Below are 22099 nucleotides of genomic sequence, written 5' to 3' on the forward strand. Positions count from 1 at the left end.
AGACACATATAAGTGCATAGCTCTGTATTATCAAAGGATTGTCTTTATCCTGACCTGATTTTCTAAGGAATAGTTTTCCAGTAAGATGGAGCCAGGGCAGCAACCATACTTGACTGAAGACTCCAAACCAGTATGTATGGGAAGAAGGCAAGCCTGCTAAACAGGTCAGATCATGGGCTGTTATCATTACCCAATCTGTACATCACTAAATGCTCACCAGAAATTTGCTAGAGTAAATAACAACTCAAGATGAGGCTGCAATTCTGCTGCTCTTTCTCAGTTGATGGACTTGTGAGCATTTCCAAGCCGCTACATCTGGCTGTGCACCCTGACTGTGTCTTAGCACCATCTCAGGGTGATCTTTCTTGGTCTTCTGCCAGCAGCGTTCCTCAGGATTTCTGGGCAGAATCGGCTGCAATCAAGCCTCACCACCCTGGGCTAGAGGCCAAGCACAGATTCCCCTGATTGCACCTACTTCTCTTTTTAATGCTTTCCTCTTAATTATCCAGATTTCCTAGTAAAGTAGTGGTAGGTGGGAAGGATCAAATCATCTGCACTTCAAGCCCTAGAGCTGGAGCCTATGTTAAGAATCATGTGCTTGGCATTTGGGTTTCACTCCAAAAAAATAAAAACTGCAGCCCAAATGATGCTGATAAGGTCATCACTGCTCTAAAAGGATTCCTGCAGAGATGGTTCCATTGAGGTGGATTTCTCACCCGTGGAGACTTGGTATGACTATACTGTAATTAAGAGGACACCTGCCGATCCAATGCGTATGAAGTATAGAAACCTTCTGTGAAAAAAATCAACATTCAGTCAGGTGACTTTCCCACTCACTGTATGACTGGCAATAGATATGTTGTTGCCAAGTGTTGTTGCACTGCAGAGTATGTCTGGGCCATGATTTCTTTTTCTACAGATAACTGAAAAATAATGGCAGTTACATTCATAGGATTGAAGATAAAATTAGAACTTGAGAATATTTCATTCAATAGATCCAGGTCAAGGGCCAAATTCTCAGCTAATTTATGCAAGGTTAACTTTGAGATTAGTCTTGTCTAGACTGTTCATCTCTATTATCACTAAAACCAAAGTATATTAAGTTATCCTGTTATTAAAAAAAAATCACTTCATTGGATCTATGTATCATTGCTCACCTTTGAGGAGCATCACGCCTGAGACAGGCTTGTCTCATGCACAGACTCACGCCATATCCACTTGATCCCACCTTCAGATTTATTCCATCATCTCTGATGATTCTGCTGTGTTTAACTAAATATTTTTTCCATTTATGTTTTTGTTTGTTTTTAGAAATGAAAAGCCAAGTCCCAACAGAAAAAAAACCACCCACAAAAACCATCATTTGGATTTAGGAAATACGTTGCTTGTTTGAAAACAGGTATAAGGGAAATCTCAGCATTTTATAATGAAGAGTGTTCCTGTGGTGATTTCAGTCTCATTATTCAATTATGTGTTCCTATAACTGCCATAATATGGATATGACATATGCATAAATGGAAATAAATTAGGTAGAACTGTCAGGGCATCCATTTCATCTTTAAATTTCTAATCTATTCAAAGACTCTTTCCCATTGGGTTCTTGTCTTTTCAAGCTTTAACTGCTGCCAAAGACATGGTGCAGCTTAACTGTCACAGATAAATAGAGGAAGCTTTACAGCAAATACCTTGTTGGTACCTCCATGTCTGTGGATAGGATTCAGTTCTTTAGACTTAGATTCCTGATACCATTTTACATTTCCTAGGACATGCTCCCTGCCCTCCATCTGGCACTGCAGACATGGTGCATGTTTCCCTGGGTCTGTAGATGTTTAGGTAACTGAATGCAATGCTTCAGATACAGTACATGGGGAAGTGCTAGTCATGTTAGAGACCATGAGGGATGGGCCCTGATGAAGGTATGGTAAAAAAAAAAAAAAAAGAAGCTTTTTACGGGTACCTTATGAAATTATTCTGAAATATCAAGGACAAGGAAAGCAGTCCTACTGGAACCACACCTGAAACTAGGGGTGAGTCAAATTTAGAAATTAGGAGGAGTACAGGTCAGGTAACCCTGAACAAAACTGTTCCAGTTAGCAAAATCATCCTGTGTGCTGCTCCTGCCCCTGATTCTGAAGGACTTACTTTCCTGCCATGTGATTGTCCAGCAACAGCAAGAGCATTGACCTGTCAGTCAAAAAGGACTGATAGCTTTTCCCATGTTTCCTACAGGAAGCACCTTTTTCTAAGGTAGCAGGGAGGAGAAAGGAAATTTGATATCACCGTGTGTAATTTTCAGTCTTTGAAATTATAGGCAGTAAACAAGGTCTGAATTGACTTAATCCCTGCTCTGGATGTAGCTGTTATTTGATTTAGGAGAAATACAAACTCTGATTGTAACAGTCCAGCTGGTAAACCCAAACTACTAATTTTATGTTTCATGAACACGTATGTGCTCTCTGGTGCCTGGACCAAAGTTTTGTCTTTCAGAAAGTGCTTATTCAATGCTTGTCATCACAACCAGAACTGCACGCCTTGAAAATCACATTTCCAGGTATGTTTGTCATGCTGAGGTATCATGGAAGGGAACTATGGAACCATGAATAGTTACTGAATGACAGGTCAGGAAATTAATAATGGACAAACATATATAAACATGGGACATGCTGAGACTGTCATTCAGGTCCTTGTAAGTGAGGGACACTCAGACATACTTTTTACTGCTTATCTCAGCTCTGGTTCTTCCCCATACCCAAATGATCCTGCTTAAGCATTACAGTTCATATGCCAGTTAGTTCTTATACTTTACTTCCCTGTCTTGAAGCCGTGTCAACTGACGTTATAGATGAATAATGCAACAAACTTAAAACCATGCCCCCTGGCAAAACCCCCCAACTTTCCAAGGCAAGTAGGATGAATCATAGATAAAAATGTTTAAGATATTTAAAAGTATGCCTGTAACCACCCCTGCATAAGCTTCCTTTAGCAAATCAGAACCTATAGTAGGATTACGAAAGCTAGGCCATGTGTCTAGGTTCTTCCAAGTCAGTTATTACTGCTATTTGAGTAGATGACATCAAAATGACTTGTCAAAAAGGTAGGAAAAGAAACTAGGGAAAAACTGGCATTAACTTAAGTCTTCATGACTACATCCTCGTTCCAGGATAGAGAGGTAAACATCTCTCTCGACTTCATGGAAACTTGGTGGCTGGTGCTTTTTGGCAGTATTTTGATGGCCGTGGGCATTGCCTAAGAATCCTAATGCCCCAATAAGCCTCTATTTCATATGCACATTTCTAAATGTGAGTCCTGGTGGTAAGGGATGGATTCTGCCAGGTATCAGGCTTCTCCCTGAAAACTGCAAGTGCTGAATTCATTCATTTGATCTTGCCTTGCATGTCATCCTTACAACACCGAATAAGCTGGTATGTTGTGGTTATCTGTAGGAGGACAAAAATGAGCCTACATGAGTGGATAGGTCTTTCTGAGCACTGTATTTCTGAAGACCAAGAAGAGCAGCAAATACCTTCTCTCTGTACTGTGCATGCTCCTGCCTTTGGGTAAAGCAGGAAAGACGAGTCAACACAGCACCCACTTTAATAGCTAAGCTTAATTCACTGTCAAAAATATTAAAGTCATGACAATGTTATACAATCACATTAAGAAAAATATTGTTCCTATTTCAAAGACTGTCTCATGAGGATGATCTATTGTAGAACCCTGCCTGTGCTGTTTTAAAGGAAACCATTCCTGAAAGAAGGAAGAAGCAAGGAGTTGGCTGCACTAGTAGCTGGCTGCACTCATCTTTCAGCCCTGTTTCTCTCTAGGGGGTGAAGCAATTGGCAATGGGGACTATGGCTTTGCTCTGCTCTGCAGGGACAGTGAGCATCATGTGCCAACCTGGAGAAGCCATACCAGCCTGTACGTATACTTCAGAGAGTTCTTCTTTTTCACCACGAAATTTTGACCAGGTTGCCTGGTGTCTAGAAGTCATGGAGAAAATGTCTTGCTCATCCTGAATATATGAAACAGGCACAGTAATGTGTATACGTTGGACAGTTCTATGGGTGCTACGCAAAAGGTTCCTCTTCCCTTTGCAACCCAGATGAAGCATGATGCTATTTAGCATGGGTAAAGGAATCGGAAAATGATCATCTGAACATGATTTGTCTTCTCCCTGATGGTCAATGCTTAACATGGCTGTACCTGCTTCCACCAGCATGTAGAACCGTCTACAAAAGTTGATACCAAAAATACACTGAGTAATTGCATTTGTCTTTCTGTTGTGTATTACAGACAAGTGATGTTAAAAACAGGTGTAGTTTGAATGCATTTCTGGTAGTAAATATCTCGGATATATGTCACGCAGTAGTTGTATTATTGGAATTTTCTAGACATGATATGATTTTTGAGAGCCTCAATTTTAAGTCAGTGACTGAAGCTGTTGTCAGGTTCCTTAGTGTGTCTCTGGCATAGTGAAAGGAAGTAACAGTATTTATTACTGACTCTGCCACCTAAAAGATCAAGGCTTTCCACATGTTTTGACAGCCTCTTTGTATCTCTTTGGTGATGGTGGAAAAAAAGCACTGATGTAGATGGAAGTTCCAGCAATAAATATTGAATGTTGTTTATACTTTGCCCAGAAAAGAAGGTGAGTTTTAATCTATTTCTTAACAGAAAGCACTTCTGTACATCACCAGTACCCATCATCATAGAGCTGCAGCTTTAGGCAGTACTTTATGCCTGATGACAATAATTCAAAGTTACAAAGAGTTTTTTTAGACTCTCTCTGAGAATAGTAGCAAAAGCTCAGCAGGAGCAGGAGCTCTAGATGCCCTAGAGCTTCCTTTTGATCAGGAAATCAAGAAAGGTGTCATGTCCTGAGATCTTTGCATTTGGTGATTTCCCTGACCTTGCGACACAGTGCAAGGGAAGAAGTATCAGCGGTGTCCATCTGCAAGATAGCATTTAAGGAAATACCAGGGATAATTTTTGTACCAATGACATACCTGGCATGCAAATTCTTCTGATACTTATCAGTAGTAATGCTGTATCCTGGTGATTCCACAATCACTCTTCTGCCTGAGTAAATAGGCATAATTTCCGGAACTATGTGCAGAGAGTGACTGATCTTCAGAATGTGGGATGGGCCTTGTACCTTCCCTGAAAAGATATGCATTTTGCTTGAGTTGATTTGATGGGATTTGCGTCAGGGTGAAGCACAGTGCTTGTGCTGTTGGGTCAGTACTGAAGCAGCACTGTCCACTTCGATGGCCTCCCACTCTGGCCTCTGGGGCTTCAGAACAAATTAATGTATCTAGTCAGGTAGGAGAGATGTTGGGCCAGAGTCTGGAAGGATTTCCTCCCAGCTGCTCTGGAGCTGATTTCTTGTGAAATTTGCTGAGTCTCTAAACTGTTTAAAGTGCTAAGAATGTGTTAACAGACACCTCCCCACCCCTGCTCTGAGTTACTGTGCTGGAAGCAATGAGTTCATCACTTCAGTAGACTTCATCTAAGCAGAAGTCGTTCTTTTTCTTGTGTGTATTTGGGGATGGGATTTGCTCAGTTTTTTCCGTCTGTGTTAAAAGTGGGTCAAAGCCAAAAGACTGGGAACTGCACTGCATGTTGAGCACATCGGGGTGCATGCGGAACGTGACGTTCATTTGGAACATGGTTGCATTTGAACGCGTTGAGGCTACTCACCTCCTCACTTTGCAGGTAGAGCAGAGGGATGTGCACAGGGCCGCAGCAGCCCGCATGGACACCGCTTGAAACGGCTGGTGTCTGGAAACAAGGACTCGCTTATGGCATTTAAGCACCATGATTATTTAGGGGGTCCAATGAAACAGGCTGCTCTCCACTGACTGCTACGGTGAGTGATACTTTATACTGTGGGGCTGGGACCAGGTTATGCAATGAGGGGAAACAAGCAGTGAGCAGCACCAGCCAGAAAATGGGAGTCCTGCAGGTCCTGGCATCTGTCCAGAGAGAAGTGAAGTAAAATAAAATAAAAAGTGATTCTCTGTGATTCAGTCTTTGACTTGTCCTAAAGTAAACAGTTCTCCACAGCTGCCAAATCATACATTAGAAAAGCCCCACACCCCCACTGACAAAAAAGGCATGTATTTGTCTCCCTTGAATTCTCTACGGTGCTTTCAACAGCTAAAAGCCTGAATATATTTTATATATTTTCACAGGTTTTCTTTTGTGAACAATAAATCCCTCTCTAAAATATGTATAAACATGGAACAGGCAGCACTTTTTAGAAAAGGATTTTGATTTTTCTACTATTACTGGTTTTCTGCATTGTATTTCATGTTATTATCATATTACATTCAGTCCTGTATGAAACTGTGGCATTTCATATTTACCTCTAGGGTGTGCCTGCTTATTTTAAATCAACCTACTGTTTTTTAGGTTTTAATGTTAAGCTGGGAGCTAAGGTTTGCTTTGATCAACTGAATTTTCTGACCGAGCATATTAGTGCTCCACATTGATCTGAAGATTAAGAAAGAATATGTAATTGTAAGTATTTCTAGAACTGTGAAACATCTTTGCTCTTTGCATATTTTTTCATGCTTTATACAGCAATACATAAAAATGTATTTTTTTCTAATTAATCATTGTTTCTGCTATATGTATTTTAATCATCTAAAATGTCAGGGATATGATCTTAGGATATAAACAGAGAGAAATAATCTCTTTTCTCCTAAATCAAGAACATTTTTAAAAGCATTTATATGATGGTAATTGCCAAGGGTTCCACACTTGTATGTGATAATACCAGATGCTGTACAAATAAGGTAGAATCAGCTTCTGTAGAGAAAGAAGATTTAAGAAGAGGGCTTGTAAGAGCCAGGAGGGACAGGGAGTTGTTTTAGAAACTGTGACCTTCCAACTTTCTAACATGCCTCACTTTTTCCATCACTAAGCATGTGGTTGTAACTCCCAATCAGCTCAAGTTTTGGGGAGAATAACATCTACTCTGGGAGACTCTGCAAGTGGAGGAATACGTGCAGAAAACATACACAGGCACAGGTGAAAAATGGGACAAGCCAGGTAATGTATTCAGCACCTGTGGTACAAATAGAAAAGACTGAAAAGCACATCTAAATTTTCTGCTTGCAGATGACCTTGGGCAAGCATTTGGCTCGCGTTTAAATGCGATAACGTGAGCTTTCTTCTTCCTCCTCCTCCTCAGGTAGAAGCTATCAGCCGGTGCTGCTGCTTATCATTTGTGCTGCCCATGCATCTCAATTGGTGACCTCCATGTTACCAGGCTGTCCTTCACTTTTCATCATAGGCTAGCATTTCGGCCCTCCTGCCTCCTTGCCTGGGGCCTGGGGAGGTGGTGCCGGCGGGCTGGAGACAGGCAGACCCCGGCTCTGCGTCACGGTGGGGACTGGCACCGGGTGAAGGAGGGAGCGCTGCTCCCCTTGCAGCCTGCTCACTCCAGCTGAAGGAGAGGGACAAAACCGCAGGACAAGCCCAACCTCAGGGAGACCTTCCCAAGACAAATCCAGCCTTGAAGGGAAAGGGACCTTGTGTTTACGAAGCAGCCACAGACACATGGGCGATGGTGGCAGCTGCAAAGGGTGCGTGACGTGGCTATGGATGAAAGGCAGGCAAAGGCAGCTCTGCGTTCTGAGATGTGTTCCTGCCACCTGCGCTGCTGCTGGTGAAGCTGGGGTCTCTTAGTCTTGCACAGAGCTTGAGCACACAGGTTTCTCCTGGGGCCCTCCGAGCCACCAGCGTGATAAAGATGGAGCAATGTCAGCCACCGTTCAGACCTGCAGTGAGCACCTGGGAGCTGAAGGAGACTGACGCGCAAGGCCAAAGGAGTGACCGCATGCAAACCAGCAGGACTGTGGGTGCAGTGGGAAGATACTTGACCAAAAAATGAGCGCTGGGATTTAGCTTTGCTCAGTGTATGCTGACTATGCATACGCGTCCAAGGCAGTTGAAGCATCTGCACAGGGCCAGCAGATATACCATGGGACCTCTGGAAGACCAGTGGGGATCCTCTCAGGCATCACGGCTGGCACTGGGTTCCTGACTTTGGGCAATGAGTCCCACGCTATCTTCAAACTGCTGTGTAATTTCCTGTTCTTTCTTATTTTGATGCCATGTTTTATCCAGAGATGGCTGCAGCCTTATACTGGATGGACTAAATCCCAACATCTCATATAGACAAGCATTTGCCAAACTCTTCCTTCTCATTTGCTTGCAAGCATTGCAATGCGTCACTCCACAAATGGGCCTAATCCTACAAGCACAGAGTGCATTGGGAAGGAGCGGTGAGTACTCACCGGATCTTTGGCTCAGGCCCGGCACCTGAGTCACGGAGTTGGTTGGTATCTCTGTTTGATAATCAGAGTCTCTCGTTTTCACAGAAACAGTTGTTAGAAATATTTGTTTATTGATTATTCTCTTATTTATCTGACATTCTCAGCACCTTGTAATTATCTCATGCTCTATTTATTTCATTTTGCTTTGGTTGTAAGTGTAATTAGCAGCAAAGCTGCTAGCAACACCTGAATGTTTCTGTGGATATTGGAAAGAATAAAATTCTCTCATTTTCTAAAGAAATGCTGACTGTGGTGTATCTGCTACTACAGATGGCAATATATAACTTGCCAAGAGCACGAATAACTTATTTTTTTTTTAATTAGTAATTCTAGCACGGGTCAGAGCTGTCATGCCTGACTGACAGATTGTAGCCCATTGCTTTCCATCAGAGGTTAAGACTGGGCTTCTGGTGTTTATAGGAGACACCACTTTATGTCTGTCCAAAACTTTTCTCATCTGGGCTTCAAAGCATCCAATCTGCAGGAGCAGTCGAGGGTTCAGATATCCAAATGGCCTCCATGCGGGGGCAAAAATGGGAGTGGGTTAGAAATGGTCTGGTCTACAATGATTAAGCAAATATTTCGGACCTCATAGCATCTGTATATACAGTTACACCACAAATGCAAATAACTTCGAAATGAGTTACAGCTCTTTGCATAATAATTACATTTGCACATTGAAGAATAAGGGCATGTTTTCCACTGATAACTTTTCAGCAGCTCCCATAAGATTATTATGAATTTCCCCAACAGAGGATTAAGTCAAGTGGAGACACAGATCACAACTGATATTCATTAGAGCACCTTTTCTCAATTAAGCGGTTATTCTGAATGGAATCCAGCAGTTATTATGGTGACCAGACAACCGTCACAGAGTACATTCAATTACTGCCTTGAGTGTGCACACATGCTCCCAGTTACCTGCTTGGAGCAACAGCTGGGGGGCTGACTCCAACTGGTTCCTCAGACATGGGGGCTCATACTGACACACTAGTGGGTTCAGCAGGGCCCTTGGGGTCCCTTGTTTCACGAGGTGTGTATTTAAGCCTGTAGTTTTTGTCTGCCTATAGCAGCCACTGCCTTCTCAGATGTGGTCTTAGTTGTACACCATGGCGGACACTGGTTTTTGCTGGTGGCTTCAGACAGATTCAGCAGCCTTTTTGTGTCATGAGTTTATCAGTTCTTGTGGATTCAACAGTACCATAAGTCTGCGGCACTTATCAGCTCTTGGGAGGCTTTCACACATTGCCTCTCTGTGTGAACTTGCCCCTCTTCAGCCTCCTGTTTTCTGGTAACTATTTCTCTATCTATGCATGGGCACCCACAGAGACCATTCCTACAAACTCAGGCAGAAATGGCTTCTAGAACATGGTAAGGAAAGCAAGGACCAAAAAATGCTAGTTCCTCCCTCTTGTATATACACTGAAGTCTAGAGCCAGACATCCTCAGCTGGAGAAGGAAATTTGGTCAACCCAGCCTGGGTGGGTACCTAGCTCAGGCAGAAAGTCAAGCTACTGCAGTTACAAAGCTTTGGGGCCAGAGTCAACCACCTTGGAGGAGGGGTGGGGTCCATCTGCACATCTCCATCTGTCAGACAGCAAAATGGAGACAGCAGGACTGGGTGAAACACTTGGAGGGTCTGCAAGCTCTTCACAATGCATGGGTAACATCTCACAAGATACTTATATGGTGTCTTGTTTGGTTTAGATGAATAAGCTAATTTAAATTTGTCAGTGGCTGCAAAGGGCAGCGCTCAGCTTCTGAGTGAGTTTATTAAAGGAACCTAATGCTTCACCCTAACCTAGGCTACTGTAAATATTCTTTCCCTTCCTTCATAGTTGTAGTTGATCTGTAAGCGTTGCTAGTCATGGTAAGAACCATGCCTGTGTACATGCCTACAAAGCCCTAGAGTTTTCAAATGGGCAAATGGAGGCTGCCATAATCCAGACATCTGAGGAAGTACAGATCACATTCCTCCCATAATCTCTATATTTCCTTGGGTTTGCCTGCCTAAAATCAAAATCCTCCTGTTCTCCTAATTGAAGGAGTGTGTTTTGGCAGGGAATATAAATTGCATTTTTAGGTCTTCAGTTGGACAGTCTTAAAATAACTGTCAGCCTTAGTTCTTGCTGAGACTGGATAGTGTGGATATTTATAGTAAAACTGATTTGATGGGTTAAGACTGAAAAATTAGAATTTATATTACATTTCAAAATATTACTGTACAATTTTGAGATGCTGCCATGGTGACTGCAGGATTACCCTGCTTTACATGCACGTTCAGTCACTAGGTCTCCCCAGGCTTTCAGAGCAATTCAGTATCCTGGGTTTTTTTTTTCCTTCGTGTTCCAACTTGTCTGTCTGATGGCTCAAATATTTGCAAGTCCCTGTCAGGGGAGCAGAAACCTAGATATGACTTAGTCATGGCACTACCAGTTTGATCCCAAGTTCTCCTATTGTAGTTGCTTCTAAATGTGGCAAGAAAGAAAGGGGTCTGGACTCACACACCCCCTCTGACTCCAGTACAGATCATGGGCACTCAGTTTCTTAAATAACACAGATAAGAAGAGCCAGTTTACATATTTAATAGTGGAAATATTGCACCTGAGGCTTCACCTTAATCTTCCTTTTAAACTCTCTGACTTGGCTATCCATGACCCACAGAAGGATGTGCATACACAGCTGTCAGCCTGTAACCTCCAGGCCAGACATCTCAGTTCGCTTCTGTCTCTCTCTGGCCACAATCCCCTTCCAGCTTCCAACTATGATGCTCCAATTCACTCGTCAATGCAAAGTAGTCGTCAGAGCCGTTACAGTAGCCTAACGCCAGCTCTGCAATGGCTTTCTGGCTTGGTCCTTACTCCACTCCAGACCTAGTGGTCATGATTAGGAGGAAATACCGACATCCTCTCATGACCCCAGGGCACCAAACCAAGGCTGGCAGCAGAGAGCTTCACTGCAAGTCATGCACACCGGCTAGAGAGGCACATGCACGGGGCCTGAGAACAGCAGGAGCAACCTCTTTGTATTTTCCAATATCTAGCCCATTTTTACCCAAGCCACAATTCCATCCTCTAGCCTGCACTCACCCGGCAAGATGTTTTGTCTTTCTCAGGAGATGTGATGGAGTTACAACACAGAAATGGAGCCTTTCTATCAGATGGTCAAATACAATGAAGAAATAGGCAATCCTGTGGCCCAGTATAAGATGTGGTTTTGCTTTCCACCTCAAATTTCATTTGACTCCTGTAATGTGTGATGTGCTTCCTCTTGTTCTTTTATTGCCTGAGCCTTCATTATAGCAGAATATTATTGATGCAGTTATTAATAAAGTGGCCTTATAAAATATCTGTCCTGTTATCATGCTGGTCCCAGTGGGCAGCAGCCATATGATCTCCTCTCCAATATACTTCCAAGCAGCTCAAAGCATATAAAGCAAGACTTGCAATTGAAGCTGTCAGGCAACTACACTGAGCAGACACTGAGTTGAGATGACAACATCAAGGATTTTGGAAAAAAAAAAAAAAAAGGAATAAAAATATCTGAACCAAGTAACTAGGGGTTTTAATTCAGCGGACAGGTTTGGGGAGGCCACTAGCCTGACCACATAAGACCCATAACAATACCTGACATTTGTTACTCCTCACATAGTTTCTTCCTCTGTACCAAAACCAGACATCCATAAAATATCTAAAGTGAGGCACATTTTTGTTCTTAAATAAAATAATACACTGGCAGCATTTGCAATCCAGTATCTTCACGTGAAGGCCACTAACATCAATGAAGTCAGAAAGGATTTGGATCAGGCCCTGATTTTTTTCCCACTTCAATACCCATATTATCATTAGAGAATAATAAATTTTATGGAGTCTGGTAATAGCCTCATAATGATTAGGGCAGGTGTGATCTTCTCTGTTACCTATTTGAGCAACATTTACCCTTGATTTCTGGCAAGGTCTTACACACCATCAAACAAGAATAAGACATAACAAAAACTGTACAACCTGAAAGTTATTGAACTACAAAACTATACAATAATCTAAATCTGTGGGAGCATGGCTGCAATGCTGCTGGTGACCTCGAAGGAGATTGGGCTAGTCACCTAGAGTTCATTAACTCAAAGAGTTTCCCAAATTCTTAATTTTTGAAAGGTGCCCTCTTAGCACAGTTTTCACAAAATTTATTTCCTGCAATGATTTAACATTATGATTTAAGAAGTTAGTGCAGAACTCTCAATACCTGTGGAAAGTCACGAGGCTTCTGCGTTTATACTTGCCACTTGAATATTGCTGTGGAGGAATATAACTATTTAATTTGTGGGAATGGCCTGGCACACACTGAATGGCTTCTCACACTCACTGCTGTGTTGTCTCTGAAGCACTCCGCTGAGTGTCAGCTATCAACAGACAGCATGAGTTTCTAATGTAATGGCAGTGGAGGTGCCCTGTAAGAAAACCCTTTCCCCAGGCTGGCACAAAGAGAACAATTTGCTATTAAACGCAAATGCTTCAGAGCATGGGTCACTTGCCTAACTGCACATAACAAAGAGGATTTAATAACCGCAGCAGTTGCTGCCCAAGCATCTAATGTACATCTCTGCAGTGGGGAGAAGCAATGCTGTGTCAGTTCCTCTCAAGCTACATCACATCACGTCATGCAGCACATGCCGATGTGACCTAATGCAGTAGGTAATAGGATCTGTGCCATCTTACTGAATAGAAGGAAAACATTTTTTCTTTCATGCAGACTACTTTAAAACATTGAATACTGCTGTCTTGTTGGACATGTTTCTGAATGCTTTTGTGGCCAAATAAAACAGTCATGCCTTGTCTGTATGTGTGCTTTGTTTCCAAAAAAGAGAAGCAGCTGGCAATTACTGCTATCGCACTGGAGATTGTCACCTGCATTCATAGGGGCAGTTGTCCAAAGGCCAGTATTTATAGTTTTGTCTGGAAGTCCTAGATTAGAACTGTGCTACCAAGAGAGACCTCATGAATCACCACATGTGAAGCACAAGGCAGTCAGAGCTGCAATGAGCAATCGCATAATAATCTCGTCTTTCCTCATCCGTAGCCTGTGGATCTGTCAGGGACATGAGATAGGAATCCTGGCATATTCAATTGCATCTTGTGGATGAAAGTCCCAAAGGAACCATCTGCTACAGCACAGCCAGGAGATGGAAGCTCTTGCTGCCTGGGTGTCCCATGTGCCTATGTTGCTTTTGAACTAGGACTGCAGAACAGGCACCTTTAATATCCTTGAAAAGTGAAATTATGAAAATGTGGAATTACGTCCTACTTGTATGCTAACACTTTCTTCAGTACAGCAATCTGGAGTACAGTTAAATTCTGGCAAGCATGGAGTACCTGGGCTTCCAGCTTTTGGGGATGTTGTTCCATTGCTGAACCACAGCTGCACTGTATACACATTATGCTACTGACACAGAAGAACTTAATAGCCCTGCTGCAGTGGGATTTAATAAACAATTTTCAGTAACCGTCCACATAACTTCAGTAATCATAAACAAAACCAATACCTGAGGAACAAGTCTACTTCTAGCTGGTTCTAGGCAGAAGGAGGAGCACACTGAGGAGTATTCAGAGTGCGAATGCAACGCAACGCTCTCCATCCCTCCCCATCCCTCCCTCCCTCAACCACCCTTCTGCCTTTTGTAAAACCTCTGATACCCCATGTGCACCCATCTCTGCTGTCTTGCAGCTGCTGCCAAGCACCCTCGCTGGCCTGGAGGGGGTAGCAGCTTCTCACCCCCAGCACTGTGGGCAGCATAAAAAAATTCCTCTTGCTTCCAGATCCATACAGGCTTTCCTGGTGAAATCCATCAATGCCCATTGACCTCAAGTTTCCTACAAACCCAGGGCTTCTGGCTCAGGTGGGTGTTGCATTTTTGGTGGGTATGGTCCCAGACTGGGCTTTGGACTCTGGGAACAGCTCAGAGAGAATTGGCTGTATTTGGATTTCCATGTCTCTGGTGGAGATGCGGCATTTAAGCATTAATTTGTTCTGCATGAATTTGCACAGGAGGCAAACACAGAGGTCAGACTCTGCAACGTTGAATCATGAGGGCCTTTTAGTTCTGCCTGCCTGCCTGCTGATCAAGGTTAATAAGAGCTGGCAAGCTCCAGAGGCCCAGTTACACTGATTGCTTTAAAATCTTTCAAAGGCCACATTGACTATCATGAGTAGAATCAATTGTGCTGGTCTCACTGGAGTTATGTTTGCTTGCCCCAATTGTCAGTTTATCTGTTAAACAGATGAACCTGCTGCTGAAATAAACCATCTTTCTTAGGTCAATATTGATTTAAGCTGAAACTGCATTGAATTGGGGATTGGAAGCATTTGAATAAATGGACCAATAGAACACCTACTTGCATTGCAGTTTCTATATTGCACCTTCAACATCCGCAGTGCAAAGAAAGTTTTAGGATTGAATTCTCACTCACTCATTCTGGTGTAGCTGACACCAGACACCCCCATGACGTGAGGACTGAAGACATTAGTCTTCTTTTCACACTAGAGATGTTGCCAAAAAATCTATCATTAAACAGAATTCTTGCTCCATCAAGTAAGTCTACGGAGCACCTTCAGTTTGGCTCAGAGACAGAACCCTGTGCTTCACACCTGAGCTGAACTGCTCGAGTCCATATTACTGAGCTACAGCCCGAGGCCCGTTTTCTCACAAGAATGAAGGCAGCATTCAAGTTCAAGAGCACAGCCCCACAACCATTGCCTATGCCCTACACACTGAAAATTCACAAGCCCCTAAGCTCTTGCTGCTGAAGTTCTTGGTGATCTGCTACTGCCCATGTCTGAAATAGCTTCCTTATTGCATGCTTGGATGTCTCCATGCTTATCTCGCATCTGCACTTTGATTAGAAATCAGAATCTCTTCAGCTTAATCCTCCACGCACCATGCAAGCATAGTCTGGCATAGCTAGCACAGATAACCGCTGTTCTGCATTCAGGATAAAATTTAAAAGTGATTTCATTTCAAACCAGTAACAGTGCTGCTGAGGGAAGAATGGGGAAAGCGCATCCACTTTTTCTAGACTGTAAAGATGAATGTAGTATTGTCTGTGCTTTAAAAGAGCAAGTCTGCTGCCTCTTCTGAAAAAGATGGCTCAGATGTTTAAGTCCAAAGTGGGTACTGAGCTTTGAATACCAGGCTTATGTAGGCACCAATCTCAGGTTACAGAGAAATGCCTGCATTCAGGGGTGAAAGCAGGATTTCTGACACCTCTTCTCAACATTTTTGCCTTAGAGGACTCCCTCCTCAGCAGCTGTCTGGCAGGAATCCTGTTTGGAGGTGGTTCACAGTCCCAGCGCACCTCAGCAGAGCCTATCTACGTAACGCCAGTCAGGTCCTGCATCCAGAGGACCGGGAAGATGGCAGCAAAAACACCAGGTGGTAATTCCCAACAGAATGCACAAGGGCCAGCCGCCCTCATCCTGACACCAAGGCAGGGCAGGAGGATAATCCTCTGGGCTACATGAGGCTATGAGGTGTATTTTCACCTGCTGGGCAGAAGTAGCAGCACCAAGTGACTGCAGAGCAGCGATGCTCTGGACGAGAGGGTTCATGCTGCTGGGTTAGCTGCTCAGCATTAGCCTGTCCTCTCAACCTGGACACTGGGCTGCCTTTCGGTGATCCCGTACTGATCTAAAAGAAGGCATATGTAACCCAAACTATTTCATGGCCAAGCATTCGCAAACACTGCCATCGCAGCAAAGGCTCTGGGCGATGTTACGTTAACGAGAGTCCGTGTGGGAGGGAACTGAGTACCGCTCTGCACTCAGTGCTAATGCATTTGGTTAAGCATAATCCAGCTGAAGGTCTTTTCGGTACAGCAGAGTTCAGTGGAGGACTAGCTGAGTGTGCTGGTTCAGAGGGCACTAATGCAATTGTGTGATTAATTTATGTCTGTGCCTTTGTTCGTTTTGAAGGCTGTGTTCGGTGGAGATGGGCAGCGTGATGCGGTCAGTCACTCCTACAGTGCTCGCTGGCCTCTGACAAAGATGACTGCTGGCCTCTGAGAGCTGTCGCCTTCAGAGCAAGGATGAGTCACTGCCCCTGGGTAAATAGTGAATGCTATGATGAGACTCACAATTGAAAACAGTGAGGTGGAATAAACAAGGTAATTTCCTAATAAATATTTATTTCAAGGAAACATATTGGGCTTAATCCTTCTTCCACTGATGTTAATGAAAGTTATGCATTGACAAAAGGCATTGCAGCATTTGTAATGTATTTTGACATCTGTGGGTGAAAGGTTCTAAATAATAGCTAAGGATTATATATTCTTCAGCGGGAACATGAGCTAGCCCACTGGATAAATTAATAAACACATTGTTATGTAAGTATGGTAAATGCTTCCGATGCTTCATGCTTAAACTTGACCTGTTGACAAAAAGAAGCTGAGGATTTGGTTTATTTTATTTTATTTTATTAAAATTTCATACCTGTAACGCTTGCTTGAAAAATCTCCAAGTGCTTTCAGTTTTAAGACATTAAATCTCCAAACATAGACAGATGTTTTACCTCTGCTTCACAGGTAGTGAAACTGAGGTATGCAAAAGATCACTAAGACTTTAATGTCATGCACCTCTGGTCATTACAAAGATACAGGAGGAGATATTTAATCATTCTTGTCATGCAAAAAACTCAAAATGGCCTCATTTTGAAAAGAAAGGCACCTTCCTGGTGTAAAAATGTCAGAAAGCAGATGTTCTTTGGGTTTAGATTTTTAATAATAGCCAAGATAATTTACCATGCACTCATTGTAGTATATCTTATATTCTACCCTAAGTCTTCCCATGAACGCTACAAGTGTGGAAGACCTCAGATGGCTTGCTTTGCTGTGTGGGATACATGTTACTGTCTCTGGGAGTTTCACCATTAATTTCTCAAAGCTTCTTAAGAAGTTTTTCTCACTTCTCTACCCAGCTGAGTTTGCCATTGGAGATGCCGTGCAGCATTGCTGGCAGGTGCTAAAGCCTGTCCTTGCACTCCAGCCCCAACGCTGCAGGTCTGCTAAGTGCCACTGTAATTAAGCCAAAGACCTTTCTTTCATCTAGATCCCTGAACTTATTTTAAGCATTTGTACAGTGGTCCTCACTGTGGTACTGGAGGATCATTTAAATACCAAACTTGATCTCAAAACTGAAATGTCTAGCACCTAAAAGTGATATCTAGTGGTAACACAAACTTGAAATCTGCTTTCAAGCATTAGACTATGTGGTACATGAGTGATTGGTGTTTGCTACTAAGTGCTAGACAGCCTAGTATAAAGTATTTATAACAAAATACAAAATATATCATGGAAGTGGTTCTTTTTTCCAGGTGCAGCCTACATCCTTCCTGTAAAGGAAGCCCACAGAAATGACCAAGAGTAAAATTAGTTATCACCAGGCAACTTTCACTGCTTCTGGCTTAGTCTGGTATTGTATTTTCTGCACCTCCAGCATCCACAATTATTCTTCTGGACTTGGGCAAAATAAATAGTAAAAGATCACTTTCCGTGGATGATAGTTTCCTTCAGAGCTGAAGAGGGTATTGGTTTTGAGGTGGTTTTGTTTGGGGTTTTGGGGGGGTTTGTTTTTCATTTTTCCTTCAAATTTAGTGATTTGTACCTGAAAGATTTTAGTACCCTGCCTTCTGTTTCTGGAGCCCTGATCTGCAAAGACTACTTTGATATCTATGCAATAAGATGTCAGGCTCTTTAAAGGCTTTTTTCATAATGACATTATACAGATTGGATGTCCTGCCTTTCAGATGTTTGACTGGCAGCTTCCACTAAGGGAAAAACAAGGGATGCAACATCAAGTCACAGAAGGATGTAAATAAGAAAACAAACAGGCAAGCAAAAAAAAAAAAAATCAAGGAAACCTTGTGATATTTCCTGTCATCCTGCTTTCTGTTCTACCTGAAATTTGTTACTGTTTTCCTGTGGGAATGAGGTTTGGCATGATTGTGCTGCCTATCTGTACGTCTTTCATTATGCCTTCCAATTTCAGTGACATTTGGCAGGGAGGTAATGGTCTGAAGGAGATGATGTTTTCACAATTCTCATAAACACAGGTCGTTCTGTGCAGGAGGCTGACTCTAAGTGCACTGACTGGGAAGGAGCTGGGGTGGGAATCTCATGCACTATTAGACAGCAGAGAATTCAAGTGATAAAGTCTTTTTATGTATGCCAATCATAGATAAAACTCAAGATTTTATACCTTCTGCTATACAAAAACAGTCACCTCAGAAGAATATCCTTGCGAAATCAGGTGCCTAGTGCTGGTGCTCAGGGATCTGCTTGTTCCCTGCCTTTTAAAATGTTTTATCCACTTAGGTGACTCATGGGGACAAGGACCGTCTCTTAATAGACGTCCGTCCCTAGCACAGTAAGTACCAATCTCAGCTGAGTCAAGGGCTCTTCCACAGCAAAGGCAATTATGCACTGATGGAGCCTGCTTGCTATGAAACAATAATACTCAAATCAATCAGGTCAATCACTAATCTTCCATTTCTTCTCTTAGATACAGATAATGGAGATTCTGCCTTCCATTACTCCTCTGGTATTAGTAAGAAGAATAATTTATTACCACAGGAAATGAAAAAGCCGAAGACGAAACTGAAACTCATTCCAACATAGTGGAGACTTTGATTCCTCTTTAAGTCTCTCATACCAGAGACTTCAGGCACAAAGAAAGGGTGAAGTCAGTGTCATGGGCTGGCAGTTCTAGCTTGCACTGCAATTGCTTGGAGGTAAGGGAGTAGAAGAACCAAGGCTGGAAGAAAACCAGGCATTTCTCTGTTTTCTCTTTACAGGAGATGGGTATGCACTTCCAAATGCATCTTGTCTTCATCCCACCACCACGACCATTGGTGTCAAAAGCCTTTCTTGTCAAGTTTTTATGTGCCAAGAGAGGGTCTGGCTGCTGGAGCAGCATCAGCAGCCACGGTCGCAGGCAGGGCAGCTGGGGATGCCTCCTGGAGGTCACAGACTGTGAGTTGCTGCAGACAGCCTAGGCCCAGCTGCTGGTTTTTTTCTTAGCTTTTAAACAGATACTCTGTTTGATGTGGGGTGTTTCTCTCTGGACACAATACAGCAGAGAGCAGCGCTTCCCTCCTCATGGCACAGCAGCTAGCGTGCAGCTTGCTTGCCTGCATCATGCTCTCTTTCTTCCTTTGCAAAATAATTGCAGACAGAAAGCAATTACTTAAGCAATATTGTCAGTAGGACGATCTCTGTGCTACTGACCTTTTCCCAGCCCTGAGAGGCCAAACAGGCCTTTTGTCTCCTGCTCAGCCCTGCCAAACACGACATCTGCCTGTGTGAGACCAGTCTCTCATCACCCCAGCCCGTGATGCTCCTCTGCCAGCATTACCTCCCTTTCTCTCCATTTCCCTCCTCCACGTCCGCCCCTCTCTCACTGGCTCCTTTCCCCAGCCAAGCCCCAGCGGGTCTCCGCACCCCACGCTCTGGCTCTCCCCTTCACGGCGCAGCTCCCACTCAGCCCCTTTTCCAGCCGGACTGGTGCTCAGCCTGCCGGCTGCGGTGACCTTTCAAGCGCATGTAGTGCCATGTGTGCTGTGAAAACATGTTCCCCTCCATGTGTCAGCACAGCCACAGCCTCTCATAAACTTTTGACCCTTGCTTAGCCCTCTGCCATCCCCTGGCAGAAACAATGGCAGGGTTATACGCCTGGGTTTAGTTACCAGGGGCTGGAAATTGCCAGGGAACACAGTGTTGCAGCTCTGATTACACTTACATGGGAGACAAATACTCTTAAGGCAGCAGCTGCCATTTTCTTCTTATTTGCATTTGTTCTCTAGGCTGTTTTTCATCTTCTTTGATGTACGTTTTCTTTCTTTTTTTCTATTATTTGTCTTTAGGTTGCTGCTCAGAAGCCAGCTATGAAAGGCCACATCCCTTGTAGTAACACAGTGTAGTGCTCCCTGAGCTGTATAAAAAAATCCCTGTTACGGGTGAAGGCAAGGAAGAGCACAGAAACAGAGATGGGTGGCTGCAGTCCTTTTGGCAGAGTGGGGTGGAGGCAGAAGCAGCAAGTCCATGTGTCTGAATGGGAGACTTAATGAAAGAAATGCCTCCCCTGATTCCAGGCAGCAGAAGAAAAATCCCTCCCCAGTTGAAAGCTGCGTGGGATACTGTCCATTCCTTTTTTCCTTCTAGTAAATAAATAAAAATGACTTTCCAATGAGCTCCAGTGCAACCTTCAGTACTTTAATCAGTGCTTTGCCTTTCTGATTTTCAGCATATCATTCTCCCACTGCAGTTGTGCTCTAAACAATTTATAAACTTCAAAGCCTTGCTTAGAAAACATTTTCAAAAGCGATATCCTTTCACATAATTTATTTGTAAAACAATAGTTTTCTTTTCAGCTCCTGTCAACTTATTATATCAGCCTCAACTTTCCTTCTTAATTCCATCTCTTAACTGTATGTTCCACTGTTTCTTCCACCCTTTACAAGGTCCATGTTATTTAAGTGAAAAATAGTCAAGAAAAGCCAACCGTATCCTGGGCTGCATCAAAAGAAGTGTGACCAGCAGGTTGAGGCAGGTGATTCTCCTCCTCTACTCCGCTCTTGTGAGACCTCACCTGCAGTACTGTGTCCAGCTGTGGGGCCCCCAACATAAGAAGGACATGGACCTGTTGGAGCAGGTCCAGATGAGGGCTGCAAAGATGATCAGAGGGCTGGAGCATGTCTGCTATGAAGGCAGGTTGAGAGAGTTGGGGTTGTTCAGCCTGGAGAAGAGAAGGCTCTGGGGAGACCTTATAGCAGCCTTCCAGTACCTAAAGGGGCCTACAAGAAAGCTGGAGAGGGACTTTTTACAAGGGCATGCAGTGACAGGACAAGGGCTAATGTCATTAAACTGATAGAGGGTAGATTGAGATTAGATGTAAGGAAGACGTTCTTCACTGTGAGGGTGGTGAAACACTGGCACAGGTTGCCCAGAGAGGCTGTGGATGCCCCATCCCTGGAAGTGTTCAAGGCCAGGTTGGATGGGGCTTTGGGCAACCTGGTCTAGTCTAGCCCATGGCAGGGGGGTTGAAACTAGATGGTCTTTAAGGTCACTTCCAGCCCAAACCATTCTATGATTCTATGAATGGATGGTGTGCTCTAAAAGATGTTGCATTGGGAGTAGTCATACTGCAGAAGGATTGGTTAAATGGCAAAAAGGCAATAGCATCATTCTTCCAAGGGAAATTAGCTAGTGAAGATATGTTTAAATGCATAAGATAATTGGTAAACTGCAGGACTTCTGTGAGAGCATTCAGAAGCTAGGTTTCACTGGATGGGTCTTTAGAAGAAAATAAATCCCTCAATCTGAGATGCCCCTTCTGTACAGAAACGTCATGTCTCACGTCTTTGGCATGAGCTTTACTCCTTTGGCCCCAGCCTCTGCTGTCCATGCAGCTGGCCTCACACATGCTGCAGGGAGGTCTCCATCACTGTGCGAGCTCATGTGCCTGATTTGCCTCCTCCCCAGTTGGACCAGCTGCACTGGTGGGCAACATCTTGGAGTGGGAGACAAGATGCAGCATTGCCTGGCAGGCAGCCTGGCTTGGAGGGCCCTGGTCTCAGTATGAGCTAATGCTAGGATCTGGAAAAGGTGGGGGATGTCTCTCCATCACTGATGTTGTCCAAGTGATTAATCTGACCAGATGCCAAATGAGCATTCAACAAATAAGGGGGCAGTCTGCTCTCTAACAGAAAATAT

General features: G+C 43.5%; 1 long non-coding RNA gene across 1 annotated transcript; it reads left to right on the forward strand.

Annotated features, from left to right (window-relative positions):
• Positions 1–6555: 6555 nt before the first annotated feature.
• Positions 6556–8586, forward strand: LOC138685441 (uncharacterized). The gene is made up of 2 exons (XR_011324694.1): positions 6556–6789; positions 6826–8586. It is a non-coding gene; the product is annotated as an uncharacterized lncRNA (long non-coding RNA).
• Positions 8587–22099: the final 13513 nt, after the last annotated feature.

Source organism: Haliaeetus albicilla, chromosome 5, assembly GCF_947461875.1.
Source record: "Haliaeetus albicilla chromosome 5, bHalAlb1.1, whole genome shotgun sequence".
Taxonomy (NCBI): domain Eukaryota; kingdom Metazoa; phylum Chordata; class Aves; order Accipitriformes; family Accipitridae; genus Haliaeetus; species Haliaeetus albicilla.